The following is a 23235-nucleotide window of genomic DNA, read 5'->3' on the forward strand; positions in this document are numbered from 1 at the left end:
TAAACAGCCCATAGAGCAGGGTGCAAGGATTTAAAACGTTTTATATTCACTTTTAACTTTTACATGTACTGGTGATGACAAACTTTTAAATTCATTTTTCACTACTGCAAGGCCTGCCTCTCCCATAGGTTAACATTGGGTTACTTTATTACATTCAATAAGTGATAACTTTCATTTGGGACCAGGTAGAAATGTCGAGTTTGGTGTCTAAAGAATTTTTATTTAAAACCCTCATTAGTGGTAAAGTCTGATTTTAAGTAACAATTCTGAAAATGTCACTTTTAGGAAGCTGACATTTTCTTTCACTAAATGTTTGGTGCCTGTATCCTGGGTCACATAGCTAGGTGTAGCGTGCAGTTGGTCTTTGTGTATTGCTTTCAGACAGTGGGACAACGGGGAAATAGGTGTTGGATGAGCTTTTTCTGACTTGATATGAGGGAGGAGCTGTCACGTACCACACTTACACATCAAAAAGGCTCTGCCTCAGCACGGGCACAGAAGGGGTTCCACACTAGTCTTTTGTGCCCCCAGACAAGCTGGGGCCAGGGGAGGGAGGTAGGAATTCCAAACACCTGTAAGGGTGGAAACCTGTAGAATCTTCTCCTACTTCAGAGCTGGCACCAGATATAAATATTGGTCCCTCAGGCCCAACTCTTCAATTCACCACTTAACCCGTGGAAGACTCAGAAGGAATGCTGTTCTGCTCTGCTACAAGAATCACTGCTAGTCTGCAGCCCTGCTATCTGAATGGAAAGGACTGGATCTGTATCTTGAATCTAGGACCGCCAGAGTGAATTCAAGGGCTAGTTGGCTGGCCTCCTGATCATAGACTCATGGACAGGGAAGGCTCCAACCACTGTGAACCCAGAACCTGGACTTTTTCGGCTGGGAGTCTTGACCTTTTGGAAGTATGTCTGAAGGTGTTCTACCAGCCCAGTTGTGGTCTCTTGGGCAGAACTGATGCAGTCATATGCATCTCCTCACAGCTCTGCATCGGACCATCGCTGCACAACACATCCCTGATGCAGGACCTGCAAACTCCTCATAACCACTGCTGCACAATGCATTCTTGATTCAGGACCTCACATCGCAGCCCCACAGATCCCTGCAATCGCCGCTGCTTGATGCATCCTCAGTGCAGGACTGCACATTGCAAGCCTCTGTCGACAGCATCCTTGAAGACGATGCAAGATCTTGCATCCCAAGCCTCGTCAACGGCAGCTGCCGAACAAAGCATCCTCAATGCGGGATTTCACAACACTCCACAACCAGTATTTAAGGTATTTTGTTCAGCGAGCCCACTTTGGTCCCTGTATCCGGCCCATGTTCAATCGCCGTTGGCCTGAACGTGTGACTTGTGTCTTGGCCCGGCGTGACCAGATAACCACAGTTGGCACTTTGTGATTTTAGGCAATATTTTCACTTAAAACTTTAAAATTGCGTATCTCCACTTATACTAATTGGAATTTTGTTATTTTGGTGTCAAATAATGTATTACATTTTACTCCATTAGTCTATAATGTGTGGTATTTTTCTTGTTTTGTATTTCCACTTTATTTCCTTTGGTGTGCTGCATAAACACTTTACACATTGCCTCTACGTTAAGCCAGACCGTTTTCGTGCCAAGCTACTAGAGGGTTAAGGACAGGTAGATTTGGGGATGTTTGTTGCTTCACCCTGACAGGAATCGTGGTTTCTGCTTGAGTAGGGATTCACCATCCTCAACCTGTAGCCCAATTTCTTATGTGCCTCGTTATTGATACCATGACGTCTGGGGGTATATAAAGAGGCACTTAAGACTGGTACACTATCACATGACATGCGGGGGCAATATAATCAGGATTCTCACCTAACCTGGTTGCTCGGGGAACTCTTGCACTTTATATAGTCCAATCTCGATTATTAGCTTGGAAGCAAAGATTGTAGTCAAGATCCTGGCCACTAGGTTTAGGGGGAAAATCTACACACTAGTTTGCTGTGCCCAAAAGGGCATAATGCTGGTACGGAATACCTAACACTTCCTCAGGGCTTACACATGGCAATAGAAAATGTGAGTGTTTTACAAGGCAAGGCTGTACTGATGTCAATAGACTTTGACAAGGCCTTTGACACAGTACATTGGCCCTTCATGCACAGTGTGTTGTGTAGAATGACTTTCGGTCAATGGTTCCTAGGTTATGTTAAGATGGTATATTCCTCCCAGTGGGCTCATGTCCGTGCACCATTTCCAATCGGTTGGAGGACGCACCAATTGTGCCCTCTGTCACCTCTGTTGCTCAATGTAGGGGTGGAGCACCAGCCGGAGTAGATTTGCCAAGACGCAGGCATATGGGGCTTCCAATGGTGTAGTGCTTGTTACACCGACAATTTGCTATTGTATATACAGTGACTCGAGTAAAATTTTCCCAGGTCTTTTAGAATCATATAGGTTTATGGCAAGGCTTCGGTCCTCATGGTTACTTGGAGCAAGTCCATAATCATGCCCCTAACTGGTAGCATGTCCAGTGCGCTCCACATCCTGCAGCTAAAGGGTGCTCCAACGCAATTGAAATATCTAGGTCTCTTGGTCACCTGGGATGCCAATCTAAGCCAGAAACTCAACATTGTACCCTTGGTGAAAAGAATCAGAAAGGACATCAAGAGCTGTACCACGTTGCTGCATGCTATAATGGGTCAAGCGCTGTATTTCAAATGTTGATTCTCCTGCGATATTTATATGTTCTCCAGAACCATCCATATGCCCCCCGATGTTTTTTCAGTCCCTGCGTTACATTCTCACCCAGTTCTTTTTTTATATCTTAATTCTTTATTGATCTTGTTATGTGCAAGCAGCATATAACGGGTATGAAGGATTGTTAATTCAGAAGAGTCCAAGATACTGTGTAAACAAGAACTTCTGAGAAGACATTAATTACAGGAAAAACAATACATAACATAACCCCTCTAGATACAGGTGATGCAGCTCAGAAGATCTCCCGACTTTTGCAGTTGGTCGTTGAGCTTATAAATGAATCTTTCATAAGTGGCCATGTTGTTCATGTTTGAGAGCCATGTACTGTGAAACAGAGGTGTGAGGGATTTCCAGTGGTGCAAGATGTCCACCTTCGCCATAGCCAGCCAGCGCTTACCATGGCGCATTACGTTTGGGAATATTGTAAGATGGCACCGCAACCCAGCTCCAGTCAGTGGTCGCAGGCCCCTCCATGTGGCTCTAGCTATCCTGGCCCGGCAGTGGGGGCCTATAAGTGCCCCTGCCTCCTCAACTTAAGTCCCAGGGGCCAACTGGGCACAGAAGCGAGGTCCTGAGGTAATTGCCTGTGGGTGGGGCCTAACCCTTGACCAGGGCCTTGCTAGATACCCAGTTCTAATGGCACAAGACATCCCACGGATTTCTTTTGCTAAATGTATGCAGTCCCCCTTCGATGATGGCCTGAGGATCGCTAATGCCCCTACACTTAAGGAATAGTACAGAGGTAATGACCTCTGTGCTCTGGTTGAAGAGACTCTTTATAAGTCTTGGGGCTACCCCAAGAAATACACAAAAATATGGTTGAGATGGAAGCAGTGGGAGGGAGAAAGTGTCTTCCAGAATGAGGTATTCCTGGGTGTTGGGAGTGCTAACCTGAATTTCAGATCAATGTTAGGGTCTCGTGCACTTGTAAACAAAGCTGAAGATGGTTAGTGTGCACTTAAATCATACACCTTGGTTTCAGTGGCGGCCGGTGACATTTGAAAGTGGTAGGGCGTAAAACAATTGTCGTACTTCACTGCGGCGAGCGAAAACACATGCACTCTCGTGGTGTGCTTAGCTAAAAACGAAAGATAAAAAAGTTGTGCATTAATAGTGAGCAGTGGAAGGACACAAGTAATGCCCAACACCTGCAACCATGGGCGCCATTTAAGCACTTTCAACCTGCATCCGACAATCTGCCTGGACCTCTGACAGACGCAAGTTAGTGAAACCATCACAATCACATGAACTTTTAAACCTAAATGTACACTACAGTGCTTTCATCTTTCACAGTGTCATTACACATGCACCAATGAAACTGCCTTCATGAAAGATTGCCCAATCCAATCCCCTACTATTTACTTGCATGTGATGTAACACAAATAATTCAATTAACCCAATCAAGGCCTGTTTTTAATCTAAAAACACTCTTTGGAAAAGTTATAAAGCATTTAGGGGCATATTATCAAGAAACGGCGTTACAATTATCGCCGCTTTAGCGGCAGGAAACTGCAGATGAAGCGGCGATAATGTTAACGCGGTGCTTGATAATATGCCCCAGCGTTTCTGGACAATGAAAGTACTGCAAGACGAACACACTTGAAACTTGAGAGATGCAAGTGGGAAGGGCAAACGTGATGTTCTCATACGCCCAATTTGCAAATCTCGCCTGGGCACCAGGGCGCCTTGTTCCGAGTCCACTCCTGGATTTTACTCGGTGCTTAGGCACAAGGCCTGTGAACGTGAGTTGCACTCTAAGAGTCGTTACCTTTACAGATGTCACCAGGCTCCCAGTGCTTTTTTAAAACCCAGCTCAAAGCATTCCGGGAGCTCTGGTCACTTCCAATACATGTGAAGGACAACAGGGCAAGCCCTTGCAGACTAGGCTTTCTCTTTGTTACACAAGGCGTTATGGGCGCTCCGTCTCACGCAGATACCACCATCCCAGGCCTGTATTTCATTAAAAAAACGAATGCCCTGTGGGGATGAAAGCGGTGGGTTATTTAGCCTGAAACAGAAACATTGAGATTCTACAACAAGTAGTAAAGTTTGTAAATTTGCCTTCGACATGCTCACAAATCTATTGGAGGGTAACCTTTTGGAGGCTTTCACACTCTCTCCAGAGGCAAGCTCAGGGTACCCTGACAGTCTATGGCAGACTGAAGCCTGTGCAGAGACATTCTGAATGCCAGCCCGTGAGGGGTGGGCCTTGAAGGCCTTTACAAAGTTGGCTGCAGTGTTTCACTACATCCACCATCCGTGGGTACTCCCGGATTCTTATCGAAGGTTGCAGGCTATGAGCACAGAAACATGGAGCAGTCGTTAAAGCAAGGGCTGGCGCGTGCTGTTTCAGGGGACTGAGGTAACTTGCGGGTTCAGGATATCTGCCTCGAGGAAAGCACGTTGGTTTTAATGTGGCGCATGCGCCTGCCTGAATTGGTTGCACCCACCAAGGGTATGCACTGACGCACACAGAAGCCGTGCACCAGTACCGTAATCAAGTGCTGGGGTGGTTATATTGCGAGCTCACTCTCTCTGATATAGGGGTATTATGCCATGAATAATGTATTGCTTCACTGTGACGAACGCTCCTGTCTCAGCAGTGACACACACCCCTCTAGATACTGTTTTTGGTATTGCCCTCAATGTTCTGAGGACCAAAGTTCTTCCCCCCCTGGTTAAAAAAGAAAGTCTCGCATGAGTATTTTTCAATACAAAATAATTGACAATAATTCTTCATGATCGTGTTGAATGTGGCATATGTGACCTTCAAGAGGACAGACAGCAAAGCTTGGCTTGAATCTTTATCCTACCTGCTGAGGTCCTGAGCACGTCCGCGCGCCGCATCTGGTCCGTTCGTTGGCACCTACAGCGGTACAGCCCCTCTCAGGCTCTCAGCCAATCCTGGCACTGCCAGCAGCGCCAGGATTGGCTTAGGGCACGGTTACTGCTCGCCCGTATGCCCATTAGGAGACCGAGGTTTGAGCCTTTGCTCAACCCTCGGTCTCCTAATGGGCATGCGCCAGCCAGACCACACACGAGTGCGCATGACTGGGCAGGGAGCGAAAATTCGCTCACCTTCCCCAATCATGCGCACTTGTGCTGCTGCCTGTTGCCCCTGCCTGGTCCTCTGACGATCATGTCAGTCAACATGACGCCGGACCGCCCACCGGCGGTCCGACGTCATGCTGACTGAAATGATTGTCAGTTCTCCCTCTGCTTCTTTGAACGTAAGTAAACTGATTCAGTTTACTTAAGTTCAAAGACGCCGATGCTGCGGGCGACGCTGCGGGCGGGGGGGCTATGCCCCAACGCCCTAATTGACGCACTGCGCCTGCTTGGTTTATTTCTGCTTCGCATCAAAAGCCATTCTCATTTGTTGTTGCAAACAAGCTTGTGAAATGAAAATGAAGGACGTTATAAGGCAAATTAAGAGCTAAAAGATCGACAATGAGGTTTTTAACCATTTGTGGCCCTTTTTCTCCTAAATGAAACCATCTTAAGGAAACATTTGACATCTTTGAAGTACTCTATTAGGTGTAGTGTGGCGCTGTGGTCACTAAGATGAGTCATCTTTTCTTCAGGCAATTAAGGAGACTCAACAGACATTCTCCAAATTGAGTCCTTGACAGATTCCAATGATAGCGACTTCTTAGGTTTTATTGCACTTTGGATCCTTCGCAGGACACTGCAGAAGATTTATAACAATTATGCTTTGAGAATTCAGCATTAAAGCAGTCCTTGCTATTAGGTTGTAGAGATATACCCACTGTTACTTCAAGTACCCTGCATTTGTCTTGGGATCCAATGAAATTAATGGAATTTTTGTATTGTTTTACGGTGCAATAATACTTCCCCAGTCCAGTTTTCATCAAGATCAAGTAAAGGTGGGCTACTTGAGTGGTTGCATTTCTGGATCTACATTGTCCTGGGAAACTCCTTTTGTAACCAATTCAAATGCTTGTTTGGAGACATACGCTAATTTACAACTGGTATTTAAGATCATTTTTGATCATTCTCACCTGGGATATTCTGCTGAGAAATCATTGTGTAATATTCATCAAGGTGGAATTGTTATACCGACTTATATGACAAATTTTTAGGTTGAGCCTAGGCAGTGTTTGCGCTGTCTGGAAGATCTGTTTTATGTACTTTGTTGGATCTGGAGATCATCCCCAGGACTTGTCTGCTTCCGCCTTTGCTCAGGGACTATTTTTTCTGTTCAACTGCCTCTATTTAACTGTCTTGATAGAAAATGACCAGCAGACATCAGTAAAATACCAGAATAACTTTAGCATTCCCTAGAATGCAGGCCATAGAAACTTGTCTTCCACGAGCATCCGTAGACAGTAATATTTTTTTCAAACCTTGTATTTTTCGTGATATGACCACTGAAGGGGCTGATTTTATATTAAAAACAGAGCTTTGGACTATACAATATCCCCCTGATAGGCTGTATTTCTCTCCATGTGTTCCCATACCTGGCGTGTTCCACAGTTTGGTGCTTACTTTCCCTCCATGTTAAAGAACAGTAGATGTTTCAGCAACCAAGCTAATGCGCTGCATAGATTGCTACATATAAGGTCCCAAAGGCGAGACCGATTGCATTGCAAATGCTTGTTGTGATTTGGCAGCTGACACTACCTGGGTCGAAAAAACTTAGATGATCATTTTTTGACTGGTTTGAATTATGAATTAAGGACAAATTGACCCATTCACAGCATCCTACTTAATTTTCTGAAGTTATTGATTTAGTGATTTTGATTAAATACAAACTTAAAAAGGGTAGAAAGAAAAGAAAGACGTCTGGAGGAAGCTATTCTAATGTATTTAGAGGTTTCACTGGGCACATTGCTTCAAGAGCCTACACAAGTAGGGGCAGCTAGGGATTCTTTAAAAAAAAGGAACACTGCTGTAAGGCTTAACTGTGTCTATATTGTAGCACCGCTGGACATCTGATTTAGATTTTTGCTAAATGGTCTGGAAGAAACTGGCAAGAACCAAATAATCTCCAAATAATGAGAAGACAATAACAGGGCACTGGCTTCTATATTTTGACTCTTCGATAAATTATAATAATCATTTGTTTCTTTCTACCGATTACTATAAGAAGAGGTGAAGGAAAAGATGTTACTACTTCTCAATTTTTGTATAATTGGCCTATATGTTCATTCCTCAGGACTAGGCCACTAACTGTTAACGTTTTCCATTGGAAGTCTCATTTGGAGATCATGCTGAAGTGTTGCATTTTGATAATATTGCCTTTCCCAAGTATGGGATAGATTACGATCCCGTCAAGAAGGCCTTTCCAGAGCTGTCTGGAGCCAGAGCCTCCGACCGACTTGTACTGGAAGCCGCCTCTTCCAAACGATGGAGTACGATGCTCAAAATCCCTTAATTACGGAACGACTGGGTCACTTCGAATCCGTCTTCATTTCCCAGTAAGAAGCCTCCATAAATGCTGAATGGAGTAGTCCGGAGGCATATTCCCAGTCCGATCATGGACAGCCAAATACGATACGTACTTCCCATGCGACAAATCCGTCGCCACTACCCACACGTCAGAGCATGCCAAAGAGGAGTATTTCAGCTCCGAAGCGTGCCAAAACACAATTCCTGCGAATGAGACATGCAGCCATGTGTCCTATCGCTCACGTCATACCTATACTCTACGCCTACTGCCAATACTACAACCCCAACCAAAGCTTTTGTCGTAGACGGTAAGTCAGAAACCTACCATACACAAAAACACCACTACCCCCCGAAAGGCAACATTACGCACAGCTTGTGAGAAACCACAGTCAATATTATGGTGGGGGGAATACTTGCAGCATTGTCTACCCTATAGGGGGGTGGATGGCTAACACTCCCAGCATGGTCTACCCGTTAAGGGGGTGGATGGCTAACGCTACCAGCAATCTATTGCCCATAGGGGGGTGGATGGCTAACTCTCCCAGCATTGGGGGCGTGGCCAAGCCGCGGGCTGAGATGGCCGCGCGGTGTTGAAGCTCCGTAGCCGACTCAGCGCTAAACCTGTCTTTCCCGACCTCCTGATGCGGGCGATGGCTGCCCGGAGCCGGCGCTGACTCCCCTGTTCCCCTGCAGCGACCCGGAGTGGCGATCTGGCCCCGACTGCGCCCGGAGCGACCGACGAACGCCAGGGCCGAGCTGACCTGATGCCCAAGATGGCGGCCTGACTCGTCGGCCGGGGAGGTTGGTGCGGCGGCGGCGGCCGGTGATGATGCGGGGGGCCGGGGGGGTTCTGAGCGCTGGGGCGCGGTCTGGTGTGGGTCTGCTTCGCCCCCTTCACCGCCGCTGGCCAGGTGCGGTCCGGGCGTTGGGCCGTTGCTCGGCGCCGCGGTCGCGGCCTCACTCGCGGGCCCCACTCGGGATCCCCGGGCTGTTGCGGTCTGGGGGTCTGGGGGGGGCGACGGAACAGCTGGCTGGCAGTGGGGGTGGGCTGGGGGGGATCCGCGCTGACCATAGCGCCCGGGCCGCCTCTGCCCCCCTTCCCTGGGACCTTGCTCGGCGGCCCCTGGGGTTTACGGCCTGTGCCATCCGGTCTCCCGCTCCCCGGCCCTGGGTCGCCTGGCAGCATCTGCTGACGCGCCACTGGCCGCACGCCCTGCTTGGTCCGGGGCCCTGACCCCCAAGGCAACGCTCCCTGGTCTTTGGCGTGGAGAAATCGCCCTGTAGCGGGGCGGCCGGTGCTGGTGCCTGGGTCTGGTGTGCCGCGTGGCCGGCGACTGCGGGGGATCGCTACATCGCCCGCGCTGCGGGCCAAAGAAGTGACGGAGCCGTTCCTCCCCCTGGGCCTTCGTCTCAGCGCCTTGAAGCCGCCTTGTGGCCCCCTGCCCGCGACTCGCAGTCTGGCCGTGTGGGGGCATGGGACGGAAGGACCCCAAGCAAAAGACTTTGCCCTTTGAAAGGCTCCACGATCCGCCGGCGGACCGTCGCCCGGACATGCCGGACCCTGCTGGGGGCCAGTCCTCTGGCCCGGCGGCCGTTGCTCCATCCCCTGACTGGCTGCAAGAGATGCGTGCGGGATTCAGGGCCCTCGATGGACGCTTTGATGCCCTGAACAAAACGCTAGAAACGATGGGGGCGAAGATCCAGGCCCACGATCAGCGTTTGGTGGAGGCTGAGGCTCGAATATCGGCGGTGGAAGATGGCGCAGTGCAGGACACCAAGCGCCTAGATCGGCTGGAGCGCATTCTAAAGGACGTGGCCATCAAGAACGAGGACTTGGAATCGCGCAGTCGGCGCAATAACGTTCGAATCACTGGGGTTCCGGAGTCCACGGCTACCGGCAGGCTGGATGTTTTTGTTGAGCAACTGTTGTCGGACATTTTTGGGAGAGACTCCTTCACACCAGGCTTTGTGGTCGAGAGGGCGCACCGCTCCCTGGGGCCACGACCTAACCCGGGGCTCCCGCCTCGCCCTCTGATCGCCCGGATCATGAACTTCCGAGACCGGGACACGGCCCTGTGGCTGGCCAGGGAGAAGGGCGAGATCACCTGGCAGGGCTCGAGACTCTCGTTCTACCCAGACTTTACCGTCATGGTACAGGAGGCCAGGCGTAAATATGTTGGGGCGAAAGCGGCGCTCCGCAACCTAGGCCTCAAATATGGTATGCTGTATCCGGCCCGGCTGAGGGTTGACATCGATGGCCGACCGCGGATTTTTGACAATCCTACTGCGGTACAGGAGTTCTGCCGAACATATAAACCACGCAGGGGCCCTTCTGGGGGCGATGGGGATGGACACTCTCCTCCGCGTAGTGGTTCTGCGATTAGCCAAGACCTGTTTTCCGGCTCTGGGCCTGGCTGAGTCAGTGCCCGCATCCCAGCTTTAGACTGCGTTTTCTGACTGTTTGCACTGGGGAAGTTAGAGACACTTTGTTATGCCCTTGATTTTTCTGTGGTGCTGGGTCGGCGGCGGGTCGTTGCCATTCCCCTTTGGTTGACACCGCCGGGAGCACTTTTGGCTTACAATGCTTATTTCTTGTCTAATGGTATATCATTGGTATTGTTATTTGGAACTTTGTTTTTTTTCCACAGGTTGGGGTTTGCCTCACGTTTGCGTGATGTGGCTGGGTGGCGGGTGGGGGGATGGGATGGGGAGTTTTGATATTCTTGACATGGCTGGTCAGATTGTAACTTTGCGGATACACGGAGACGCTTCTGATTTCCTGCTCTCATTGTTAGTGGTATGGCAGCTACGGTACACATAGGCTTACACGAAGCCCCCCTTGGCCTATCTCTCATGTCTTGGAACGTCAGAGGCCTGAACAATCAACGAAAATGCAGGCAGGTACTACACTATCTGAATCGACACAGGGTTGACATTGCCTTTCTGCAAGAAACGCATTTACACACCTCTGTTCCTGCGCGCTTTGCAGCTTCCTGGGGCGCCCATAGATACTTCTCGGTGCTGATTCACAAGAGGGTCCCGTTTCACTGCCAGCTGTTCCGGGGGGATCCGGAGGGACGCTACTGCATAGTACGAGGGGTGTTAATGGGTCATGCAGTCATCCTGGTATGTGTGTACGCCCCTAACACTGATTCCCCGGAATTTTTTCATGCGCTGGCTGCCCAACTTGCGACGCTTGAACCAGCGGGCCTCATTCTTGGCGGCGACTTTAACTTATTGCTCGATGCTGGCTTGGATAGCACGTCTGGGGCTGCTCCTTCCAAGCCTGGGGCGCGGCGCGCACTTTCGGACCTTTGTCACCAGTTCTCCCTTGTCGATATTTGGCGCAGGCGCAACCCGAACACCACTGACTACACACATTTCTCGGGGCAACACAACACTTGGACCAGAATTGACTATTGGCTGCTGTCCCCGGGCCCGTCCCCATGGTTTCGTGGGCTACTTACACTCCCTAGAACGTACTGAGACCACTCCCCTGTGTCCCTCCGCTTGGATGTTGCACGCCCCGAGGGTTTTGAGCGACAGTGGCGATTCCCTGGGAGAGCACTGCTGGACGACTTATTTGTCCATGAGATTTCCGAGGCGATAGAGGACTACTTCACGCTTAATGCGGGTTCTGTAGACTCTCAGGCCGTGCTCTGGGAGGGGTTTAAGGCCTACATCAGGGGGATTTGCATAGCTAAGCACGCTGGGGTCCTGAAGGCGCTGCGCGCGACTATTAAGCAACTGGAGACACAGCTAGAGGCGATTGATGCTGAGGCGCAGCGTGAGCCGGCTAGTGACGTGTCCGCTAAGCGGCTTTGCCTCCTGACCGACTTTCGGGAGGCAGCGGACAGAGAGATTCTGTATCTGGGGAAGTACCAGACGGCGCGTAGATATGGGGAGGGGGACAGGCCGGGACGCACGCTGGCTCAGGCTTTGAGGCCTCCGTATGGTAAGTCCTTAATAGTTGAGGTGCGGGGCGTAGATGGTTCACTCCGCACAACACCCACCGAGATCAGAGACGAATTCCTGACCTACTTCTCCGAACTCTACACGACCAAGCTGGGGGAATCCCCAACCTCTCGTGCGGCCTACTTGTCGGAGATCGCGCTTGTGTTCCTGGATAAGGGCATGCAGGAGTTCATGGCGGAGCCTATAACTGTGGCGGAGGTGCGCGGGGCGATTAAGGTGCTTCGCGGGTCCACAGCCCCCGGCCTCGATGGCTTCTCCGGGGATTTTTATAAGGCCTTCTCTGATCTGCTGGCGCCACAACTGATAGAGGTGTATGCGGAAGCGCTGGAGCGCGGCTCCCTTCCGGCTACCCTCAGCGAAGCGGTAATAGTTCTGCTTCCGAAACCAAACAAGGACCCGACGTTGTGTAGCTAATACCGGCCCCTCTCCCTTTTAAACTTTGACTACAAGATCCTGGCGAAGATAGTGGCCAACAGGCTCTCTCAATTGATGGAATTCATCATTTCGCCCGTCCAATCGGGCTTCGTCCCGCGCCGCTCTACGTCTTTAAATTTGCGGACGCTCTTCACGGTGCTGCATAGAATTAATCCGGCCACGCCTGCAGCGGCGGTCCTCCTGGATACCGAGAAGGCCTTCGATACCCTAGAATGGCCTTTCTTCCTTTCCGTCATGCAACGTATGGGCATGCCGGAGGGCTTCCTTGCTACCACGCGGCTTTTGTATAGCCGCCCCACGGCCCGATTGCGTATCAATGGCACGCTGTCTTGTCCCTTCTCTCTAACGCGTGGTACGCGGCAGGGCTGTCCACTCTCACCGCTACTGTTCATTTTGGCCATGGACCCCTTGATCCGGCATTTCCAGGAGCGCCATCTCCACAGGGGTCTCCAGTTCCGGACGGGTCCCTTGCTTGCTTCCCTCTACGCAGATGACACCATACTGTATGTAAGAGAACCGCAGGTCAACCTCGCCCCCCTGATACGGGAGATCCTTCGTTTCGGCGCACACTCCGGGCTGGGTATTAACTGGCATAAGTCTGTAATTTTCCCCTTAACCAGCAGCACCTCCCCATGGCAGTGCGAGTTCCCGTTGGAGTGGTGCTCTGACTCGGTTCGGTACCTGGGCATACAGATCCACCTAAACACGGACGAACTCATCCGCCTCAACTATGGCCGCGCTTTGAATAGGCTGGAGGCACAGGTGGAGGGATGGTTGAGGCTCCCGCTGTCCATGTCGGCCAGAAATGCAATCATAAAAATGATAGTTCTCCCTAGATTTCTATATCTCTTCAATAATATCCCTGTCCCTCTCACCCGGGCCTTCTTCTCCACGCTGCGATCCCAGCTGATTAGGCTGGTATGGGGCGGGAAGCATCCCCGGATCGGTTGGAAGACCCTCACGCTCCCTCATGATAGGGGCGGCCTCGGAGTGCCGGATCTGTATTTGTACTATCTGGTTGCTCAGTGTGCGCACGCCTATGCCTGGTACCACCCTGACGCTCGTATTCCGTTCCTGCGTCCCGAGGCGGATTTCGTTCTCCCGGGCCGTTTGGCGGCTGTGTTGCCAAAGGGGGTTCCCCGGGAAGAAGTAGACATTCAAACGGTGTCCACCACCAGCTGGGCATGGCATTGCCTCACTCGCTATCTAGCCCAGCCTCTCCTCTACTCCTCTTCTCTTCCACTTCCCAACCCCGGGTTGCTGCCTGGCACGGGGGAGGCACTGGTGCAGCGCACTTTGGCCAAGTTTCATCTTACTAAGATCGGAGACCTCTACCCTGGGGGCCACATATTTTCTGTCTCGGAGGAGGAGCGCTTCAGTGAGGCCACACTCATGGACAGATTTGTCCTGCGCCGGCTTTATTGTGCTGCTCGTTCAGTCATTGCGGGATTCCCACTCGAGCCCGAGTCCTTCGAGCCCCTAACACTCCTCATTGATAAAGACTCTGGCGCCCATTTGGTTTCTAAGCTTTATAAGGCTTGCGCTGCGCTGGTTCCATGTGATGATGGCCGATTGAGAGCAGCTTGGGAGGAAGATTTGAGTAGGCCGATTACAGATGACCAATGGACCGCCTGTTGCAAAGTCACTAACGCGATATCACTCAATAGTCGACATAAACTCCTCCATTATAAATTTCTTCGCCGCTGCTACATGACCCCTGATAGGCTCCACGCCATTGACCCCGCGCGCCCACACACATGCTGGAAATGCGCTGCGCCACACGCTGACTTTGCGCACCTGTCCTGGACATGCCCCAGACTGCAATCATACTGGACGCAGATACATGAGATCCTTGGCACTATGTTGGGGCTCACGCTGGTTCCCACTCCGGAGGTCGCTTTATTGGGCTACACAGTAAATTTCCCAAAGAATGTCTGCAGGCTTGCCTCCCTGGGCCTGCTAGTCGCCAAGCGGGAGGTGGCAAAACATTGGGGCGGTAGAACGGCCCCCACGGCCGGGACATGGCTCACGTCTATGGCTTATTGCAGCACAAATAGCGAGATCTACGCCAGTCTCCTCCCTACAGTGGCGCGTCCCAAAGATATCTGGGGCCCCTACAAGACCTATAAAGCTACCCTCCCGAGCTCTTCCCAACCGCGTGCCAATTCCGGAATAGTGCCCACGGGAGTAGGGTAGTTCTGGTAGTCCTCCCTGTTGGATGTTGGGGGGCTGCACTCTCTCGGGGCGGGCTACATTGGGGGATTTGGGCCGAAGATGGTGATGTCCGCTGTCCATGCTTGGTATGTCCTGACTGCGTCCTTTCCCTTTAGTGGACACGGGCTGATGAGAATGGTGGGCTCTAGATGGAGGGTTTTCTATGGACCGCTGCCCTGATGCCGAACTGCTTTTTGTATACGAGGGGGGAATGTAATGTTGTATCTCCGCACTTGCTCTTAACTGTCTGCACAGCCGATATTTTCACATTGTTATGTTTTTCAAAACTAAATAAAGCTTTAAAAAAAAAAACAAAAAAAAAAAACTCTCCCAGCATTGTCTACCCTATAGGAGAGTGGATGGCTAACACTCCTAGCAATCTAATGTCTATAGTGGGGTGGATGGCTAATACTCCCAGCAATCTAAGGTCTATAGGGGGTTGGATGGCTAATTGTTAGAAATGGGGATCCCTAGTTGGCAGCGGCTGGCGCCGAGGTCCAAATAGGCATCCTTCTTCCTAAGTCAGAGTAAGGGGGCTACACCCTTTGACAACCCCTGCTCAACCCTGTGGTAACGTAGCACGAGCAGACCGGCCTATCTCAGAGGCAGTGTGTGAAGCATTTATGACCATACACAATAACGCAGGAAGGCCGCTACAAACAGACACCACAAGTAGTTATAGAAAAATAGTTATCTTTAAATAGACTGAACACAAGGCTTAAAAACACTCAAGAAACCACAATGCACATAATTACAGATTCACTTCAAAAGCAATCAAGGCACTCAAAAAGCGTGTGGGACAAACTTAGTTCGAGGCCGGGGTCCACGCGACCCAGTGATGCACAATGTACCTGAGATTTAAAGGGGGCACAGCACGCAACCTCACAAGGAAGCCGCGGTGATGACAGGCGGACTCGCAGCGGCCACAGCTCCCCGCTGTAGCGGTCCACAGCTTGCACTCACGATAATCCTGGGGCAGGGCTTAAGGCGGGCACCCAGCAGTACACGCAGGTGATAACAAGATCCTCGAAGTGGTGACTAGTGCAGGCACTCAGTGGCACAGCTCCTCAGCTGCAGCGGCCCACACTAGCGATGGCGATGATTCTCGTAGGACGGCAAATGCGGGCACCTAGTGGCACAGCTCCTCAGCTGCAGCGGCCCACACTAGCGATACGATGACTGTTAGCCCGCGTTCCCCACAGTAGAACCAGAGGTTCTGGACTTATCAACAGAGGCCTCACCTGCAAGTAGAATTCCCCTCAAATAGGAATCCGGGCGGCTGATGGGTGAAGTCTAATGTCCCTGAGACTTCAGCAGGAGGCAAGCTCAAATCAGGCCCTTGGGTAGTTGCTTCAGCAAGATGGATAAACGTTTCAAAGTCCTTTCCCTCTAGTTACATGGACAGAGGTTTGTCTTGACATCCAGAAGTAACACACAGTGTATGGGTTTTAGCACAGATCTTTTTACCCCAAAAGTCTTTGTTCTCAAAAAGTCACAAATCACTGAACCCAGCCAGAACCAGTTTGGTGTCGTCCTGGAGCACTTTGTTTACAAGGCTGCATCCTGCCTTTCAGGAAGAGGGGCTCTGCTATCAGACACACAGTGGGAGATGGAGCCATCATTCACCTTGCCAGGCACAGCCCTGCTCAGATCAAAGGGTCACCCCTCCCCATACTCCAACTGCAGATCTCTCTATTAAATCCAGGTCGGGCTCAGCCTGCCCTGTCCCTCCAAAACCAGACAGCCAATACACATAACAGCAGAGCACACTGGAAGGTTTAGGCAAGAAAATACCCACTTTCTAAAAGTGGTATTTTCAACCACAGAATATGGAAATAATCTTCACTACCAGATGCACTTTAATATTCTGGGCTCAGGCATACTAAATTCGACTTTCCTATCAGGTTCCTTGGGTCAATTAGGATTATAGAAGGTAATGCAGTTAATTTACAATAGGGAGCATTGGCGCTGGGGCACTGAATGGCAGTGGCACAGCACCCAGAGCACCTAACACCAGCAAACACAGAGGAGACAAAAGCGAAAGATGGAAGGGAGACCCATGCCAATTGTGCCAGGTCTAACACTAATACTACCAGCATTGTCTACCCTATCGGGGGATGGATGGCTAACACTACCAGCAATCTAATGTCCATAGGGGGGTGGATAGCTAACACTACCAGCATTGTCTACCCTATAGGAGGGTGGATGGCTAAAACTACCAGCAATCGAATACCCATAGGTGGGTGGATGGCTAACACTCCCAGCATTGTCTACCCCCTAGGGGGTGGATGACTAACACTACCAGCAATCTAATGCCCATAGGGAGTAGATGGCTAACACTCCCAGCAATCTAATGCCCAAAGGTGGGTGGATGGCTACCACTACCAGCAATCTAATGTCCATAGGGGGGTGGATAGCTAACACTCCCAGCATTGTGTACCCTATAGGGGGGTGGATGGCTAACACTACCAGCAATCTAATGCCCATAGGGGGGTGGATGGCTAACACTCCTCACATTGTCTACCCTTTAGGGGGGTGGATGGCTAACACTCCCAGCAATCTAATGCATATAGGGGGTTGGATGGCTAACACTCCCAGCAATCTAATGCCCATAGGGGGGTGGATGGCTAACACTCCCAACATTGTCTACCCTTTAGGGGGGTGGATGGCTAACACTACCAGCAATCTAATGCCCATAGGGGGTGGATGGCTATTACTCGCAGCATTGTCTACCCAATAGGGGGGGAGGTGGCTAACACTACCAGCAATATAATTCCTATAGGGGGGTGGATGACTAACACTCCCAGCATTGTCTATCCTATAGGGTGGTGGTTGGCTAACACTCCCAGCAATATAATGCCCATAGGGCGGTGGATGGCTAACACTCCCAGCATTGCCTACCCTATAGGGGGTGGATGGCTAACACTCCCAGCAATATAAACCCCAGAGGGGAATGGGTGGCTATCACTTCCAGCTTTGTCTACCCTCTAGGGGAGCGGATGGCTTACACTCCCAGCAATCTAATGCCTATGGGGGGGGTGGATGGCTAACACTCCCAGCAATCTAATGCCCATAGAGGTGGTGGATGGCTAACACTCACAGCATTTTCTACCCTATAGGGAGGTGGATGGCTACCACTCCAAGTAATCTAATGCCTAATGGGGGGGTGGATGGCTAACACTCCCAGTAATCTAATGCCCATAGGGGGTGGATGGCTAACACTCCTAGCATTGTGTACCCTATAGGGGGGTGGATGGCGAACACTACCAGCATTGTCTACCCTATAGGGGAGTGGGTGGCTAATACCCCCAGCAATCTAATGTCTATAGGGGGGTGGATGGCTAACACTCCCTGCAATCTAATGTCTATATGGGGTAGATGGCTAACACTCCCCAGCATTTGCTACCCTTTAGGGGGTGGATGGCTAACACTACCAGCAATCTAATGCCCATAGGTGGCTAACACTCCCAGCAATCTAATGCCCAAAGGGGGGGGGGGGTGGATGGCTAACACTCCCAGCAATCTAATGTCTATGAGGGGTGGATGGCTAACACTCCCAGCATTGTCTACCCTTCAGAGGGGTGGATGGCTAACACTACCAGCAATCTAATGCCCATAGGGGGTGGATGGCTATTACTCGCAGCATTGTCTACCCTATAGGGGGGTGGATGGCTAACACTACCAGCTATAAAATGCCTATGGGGCGATGGCTAACACTCCCAGCATTGTGTACCCTATAGGGGGGTGGATGGCTAACACTACCAGCATTGTCTACCCTATAGGGGAGTGGGTGGCTAATACCCCCAGCAATCTAATGTCTATAGGGGGTGGATAGCTAACACTCCCTGCAATCTAATGTCTATATGGGGTAGATGGCTAACACTCCCCAGCATGTTCTACCCTTTAGGGGGCGGATGGCTAACACTACCAGCAATCTAATGCCCATAGGTGGCTAACACTCCCAGCAATCTAATGCCCAAAGGGGGGGGAGGGGTGGATGGCTAACACTCCCAGCAATCTAATGTCTATGAGGGGTGGATGGCTAACACTCCCAGTATTGTCTACCCTTCAGAGGGGTGGATGGCTAACACTACCAGCAATCTAATGCCCATAGGGGGTGGATGGCTATTACTCGCAGCATTGTCTACCCTATGGGGGGTGGATGGCTAACACTACCAGCTATAAAATGCCTATGGGGCGATGGCTAACACTCCCAGCATTGTCTACCCTATAGGGGGGTGGTTGGCTAACACTCCCAGTATTGTCTACCCTTCAGAGGGGTGGATGGCTAACACTACCAGCAATCTAATGCCTATAGGGGGGGGTGGATGGTTAATACTCCCAGCAATCTAATACCCATAGGGGGCTGGATGGCAAACACTCCCAGCATTGTATACCCAATTTGGGGTTGGGGTCCCCCCCCCAGCAAGGTGGAGACAATATGGGGTTTGGGGGGGCTAGCTCCCCTACCAATGTGGAGACCATATGGAGTTTGGGGGGCTAACGCCCCCAGCAATCTGGAGACAATATGGATTTGTGGGCTAACTGCCCCAGCAATGTGGAGACAATATGGGGTTTGGGGGACCAACAACCCCCAGCAATGCGAAGACAATATGAGGTTTGGGGGACCAACAACCCCCAGCAAAATCTAGTCATTATTGGTCGGGGGGAGCAAACCCCCAGCAATGTTGCCCCCAATCTGGGTTTGGGGGGGGTAACCTCCCTGCAATGTAGAGGCAAATTTGATTTTTTGGGGATCAACTTCCCCCCAGCATGGCATACTCATAAGGGCTTTTGGGGGCAAACCCCCCCTCCATCTAGAAATAATTTGGGCATTGGGGGCCAAATACCCACAGCAACATACAGGCCAGCAAAGTTTGGGGGGGGGTTACATACACACAGCTATGGATTGCCAATCTGGGGTTTGGGGGCTAACACTCCCAGCAATGTGTATTCGGACAATGTAACATTTTACCATCCAAAATGCATCAATACACACATTTGGAGTACAAACTGCTGCAAATAGCAAATCATCTAAGCCAGTTCTCATTTGAATGAAACGCAGTCCCACACTGTGGCATTAACGTTGACTGGCAAGCTTAAGTAATGGCCAGAGTGGAGATGTTGGAGGCCCAGGGTCAAGAGAGAAAAAACAAAGACCAACATCCACTCAATGCCCCTCAAATACAGGTGAAATACACGGGTGCTGATGCACAAAGACAACATGCCAGCCACCCACATCAGATCAATTACAACATGTGTGTGTTTGGAAGCTGTGTCAGCCTGGTCTGACACACATGATGGGTGGGCTGAACTCCACTGAGCCATATGCGTGTTGAGTCCAATCAGGAAGTGGCCTGTATAGGCCTTGGATTGGCAATGGTGGCAATCAGTCATTTGTCGATGAGCGGGTGCACTTGCGGGCCAAGCTGGGGGTGGCCTCCAACAAACACAACAAGAGACTGACTCACACCCCCAGTGCTCACCAGGCCACAGCACTGTGGTGCCAGTATCCAGTCCGCTGAGCTGCTGTGCTGCAAATTGATGATGGTGGCCAGACTTCAGAGCAGACATACTGTTGCACCCTGTGTCACATGCCTTTCAAGTAGCAGTGTCTTCTCACACACCCAACCATGACTTTCAGGGCATGGCAGTTGCAGGGAGGTTGTATTAGAGGTAGGGGCCTTGCAGGGAGCAAAGTCACTATTGGCCAGTCAACGCCCCCCCCCCCCCCTGATCAGCAGCATTGTGCCTCATTGAAATCTCCATCAACAGGGGACATCGCAGAGGCCACCATGACAGCGAAGATCAGGGAATGTATGGCAATAACTCCATGAGTTCCCAGGCATCATTGTGATTCCAATCTGACCATGGGTCCATAGCATGTTGAGTATGACCAATGAGGGAATGTCAGCATCAGGTAGGTACACCCAGTCCGCTATATACTAGGAGAAACACACATTTGATGGTGGAACAGGAAGTGCCAGACCTACACATATGTATGTGACACATAGTCCCAGCATCTGTCTACCACAATACACACTCAAACCTCGCAGGGCAACAGGAGTTCACATACTCACAGAAGGATGACATTGTGATGAGTCTGTGTACACTGAAGCACAGAGGATACCAGACCCGACAGCACACAAGTACACAAACACTCAAAACTGATTTATGAGCCTCCCACTACAACAAACCAGATGTGTTTGTGTCTCAGTTGTCAGTGCCACATCTGTAGACTACATTCCTACTTGCAATGGAGAAAATCATGGACCAACAGCAATGTTGGTGACAGTCACCATGTGTGGCCTGGGGGCGCTGCACACAGCTCGAAATCAGAACATGTACATTGTCAGCTTTGTTACATGTCATTCACAGCAAGTCTGCATCAAACTACAAAAGCTGAAGTATGTGCAGCAATGACTGATGCCTTTTTACTCATGCAGATTGTGTAATGCAGAAGAATTGGATGATACATGAGTCTCCGGACAGAGCATACACCAACAGGCTTTGAGGCTCCAATGCACGGCCAAATGTGTAAGAGAATCTGCCAGCCCTGGTGATGATGCCATGGGGGGGGGGGGCTCAATCTGTGGCTCACAAACAGAATCCACATAGCTATCCGCAAGATAGGGTAAATGGCTACATCTTGTGAGGATGGTGGACATGTGCAGAATAAAATCTGTCTTGGCCACATTTGGAACTTTAACACTGTCTCAAAATACAGGAATCCATCAAGGAGACCCACAGCAAAGACATATGTACCTCAAGCTCCAGGGCGGGGTACAAAGTTCTGATTGGGAGCCCTCATGTACACCTACAAGGCCTACCCTTGCCATACCAGATGATAGCTACTGAGAAATTGACATTGCCAACTCCAATGGAATTGGGTGAACTGTTCCAGTGTCACATGTGAGTTTGCTCACAGTGCAGAACGTTGTCCTCAGCACAACCAGAGATGTCATCACAATGAGTCCACTCCCCTGATGCCCCAACATCTTGGCCATTCAAAGTCAGAATGCCATGAATATCCACGCATGTGTAGTCTACTGGAAAGTGTGGGGATGCGTGTCTGGACTAGTCAGAGCACAGGTGACATATTAACACACATCCCTGCCCATTCACTTCAGGGGCGAATAACCCCCTATGCAATGGAATGCCAGCCAATGTTCCAGCATCATGACTTAACAGCAGAAGCAATCACAATATCCATCCTACGGCATCATCCAGGGGCATTGTTGATCAATCAGTAACCACTACTGACTACAAAGTGTAACTTGTCACTTATGCCCACACACAACTCACACAAGCCATGGCTAGGTGGAGGCTACTCCTCCTGTGATGCCAATAAGTTTAGCACCCACCAGTGTTCTTAAAGTGACCATCACAACAATCATCCATGTAAATACATTGGCAAAGAGCAAGTTTCAGCAAACACAGAACACATCTACAGATTCACTTTGTCTACTGTTTCTGCCCACTCACATACACATAATCAACACAAATGCACATGTCAACTTCAACACAAGGCCTGCATCAACTCAACATGTGCAGGTATTACCCCTCCAACATCCAGGTCACAGTACATGCTCAACTCTCATTACTAACAGACACACATGCACGACATGAGCCCCCTCAGTTGAATCTAGATGGAAAAGCATGTCTGTCCCATGAGCTCCAGCCCACTACGCAAACCATTACAATCTGAGTCATCCTAATTCACATGTGCGCTGCCCTCATTACATCCACACCTACACTGGCAGCACCACTTTCCATCAGAATGTGCACAACACCTCTGACATGCATGACGCACACATTGTACAATACACATTCCCTCCTCTGCAGATGTCAAACATAACATGCCAGATGGACCACTCCCATCACCATTTGCACACTCATTGATGCCTTGGACTGCACTCATGCCACAATGTGCAGCATCACTGCACACCCTGACATGCACACTCCCCACATCACCACATCTGACAACAAAGACACATACATAGCTCAATGGATCTGTCGTCATTTGCATATCACCATATACCCACTCTTATCTGCACAAGTCCGCCAATTGTCACTCGTGAAAAAGATGCATCTGCAGATTCAAACACAACACACTACAACTGTACAACACCTCACATTTCACCATCTAATCTACCACCCATAATCACACTACTGGTGTTCATACCTTCACATACCCTTGTACACTCTTTCATATATGACTATTTAAACCTTGTCTCAATGTGACCCTGTCACATCCACACAAGACTTCCATGAGCAAGAACCCCATGGACTCATGCACAGTATCAACAAACCGCACTTATCAAAAATTCACCGTCACAGCCCAATTGCACAATACTACCACAGACCACAGCTCTTATCACCTGCCAAAATCCAACCTTGTCCAGCTGGATATTCCCATATCACATCTACACATTCCTACCATACCTTGCACAGTATGAAAGCAGGAA

The sequence above is a fragment of the Triturus cristatus genome, chromosome 5_2 (genome assembly GCF_964204655.1).
Source record: "Triturus cristatus chromosome 5_2, aTriCri1.1, whole genome shotgun sequence".
Taxonomy (NCBI): Eukaryota; Metazoa; Chordata; class Amphibia; order Caudata; family Salamandridae; genus Triturus; species Triturus cristatus.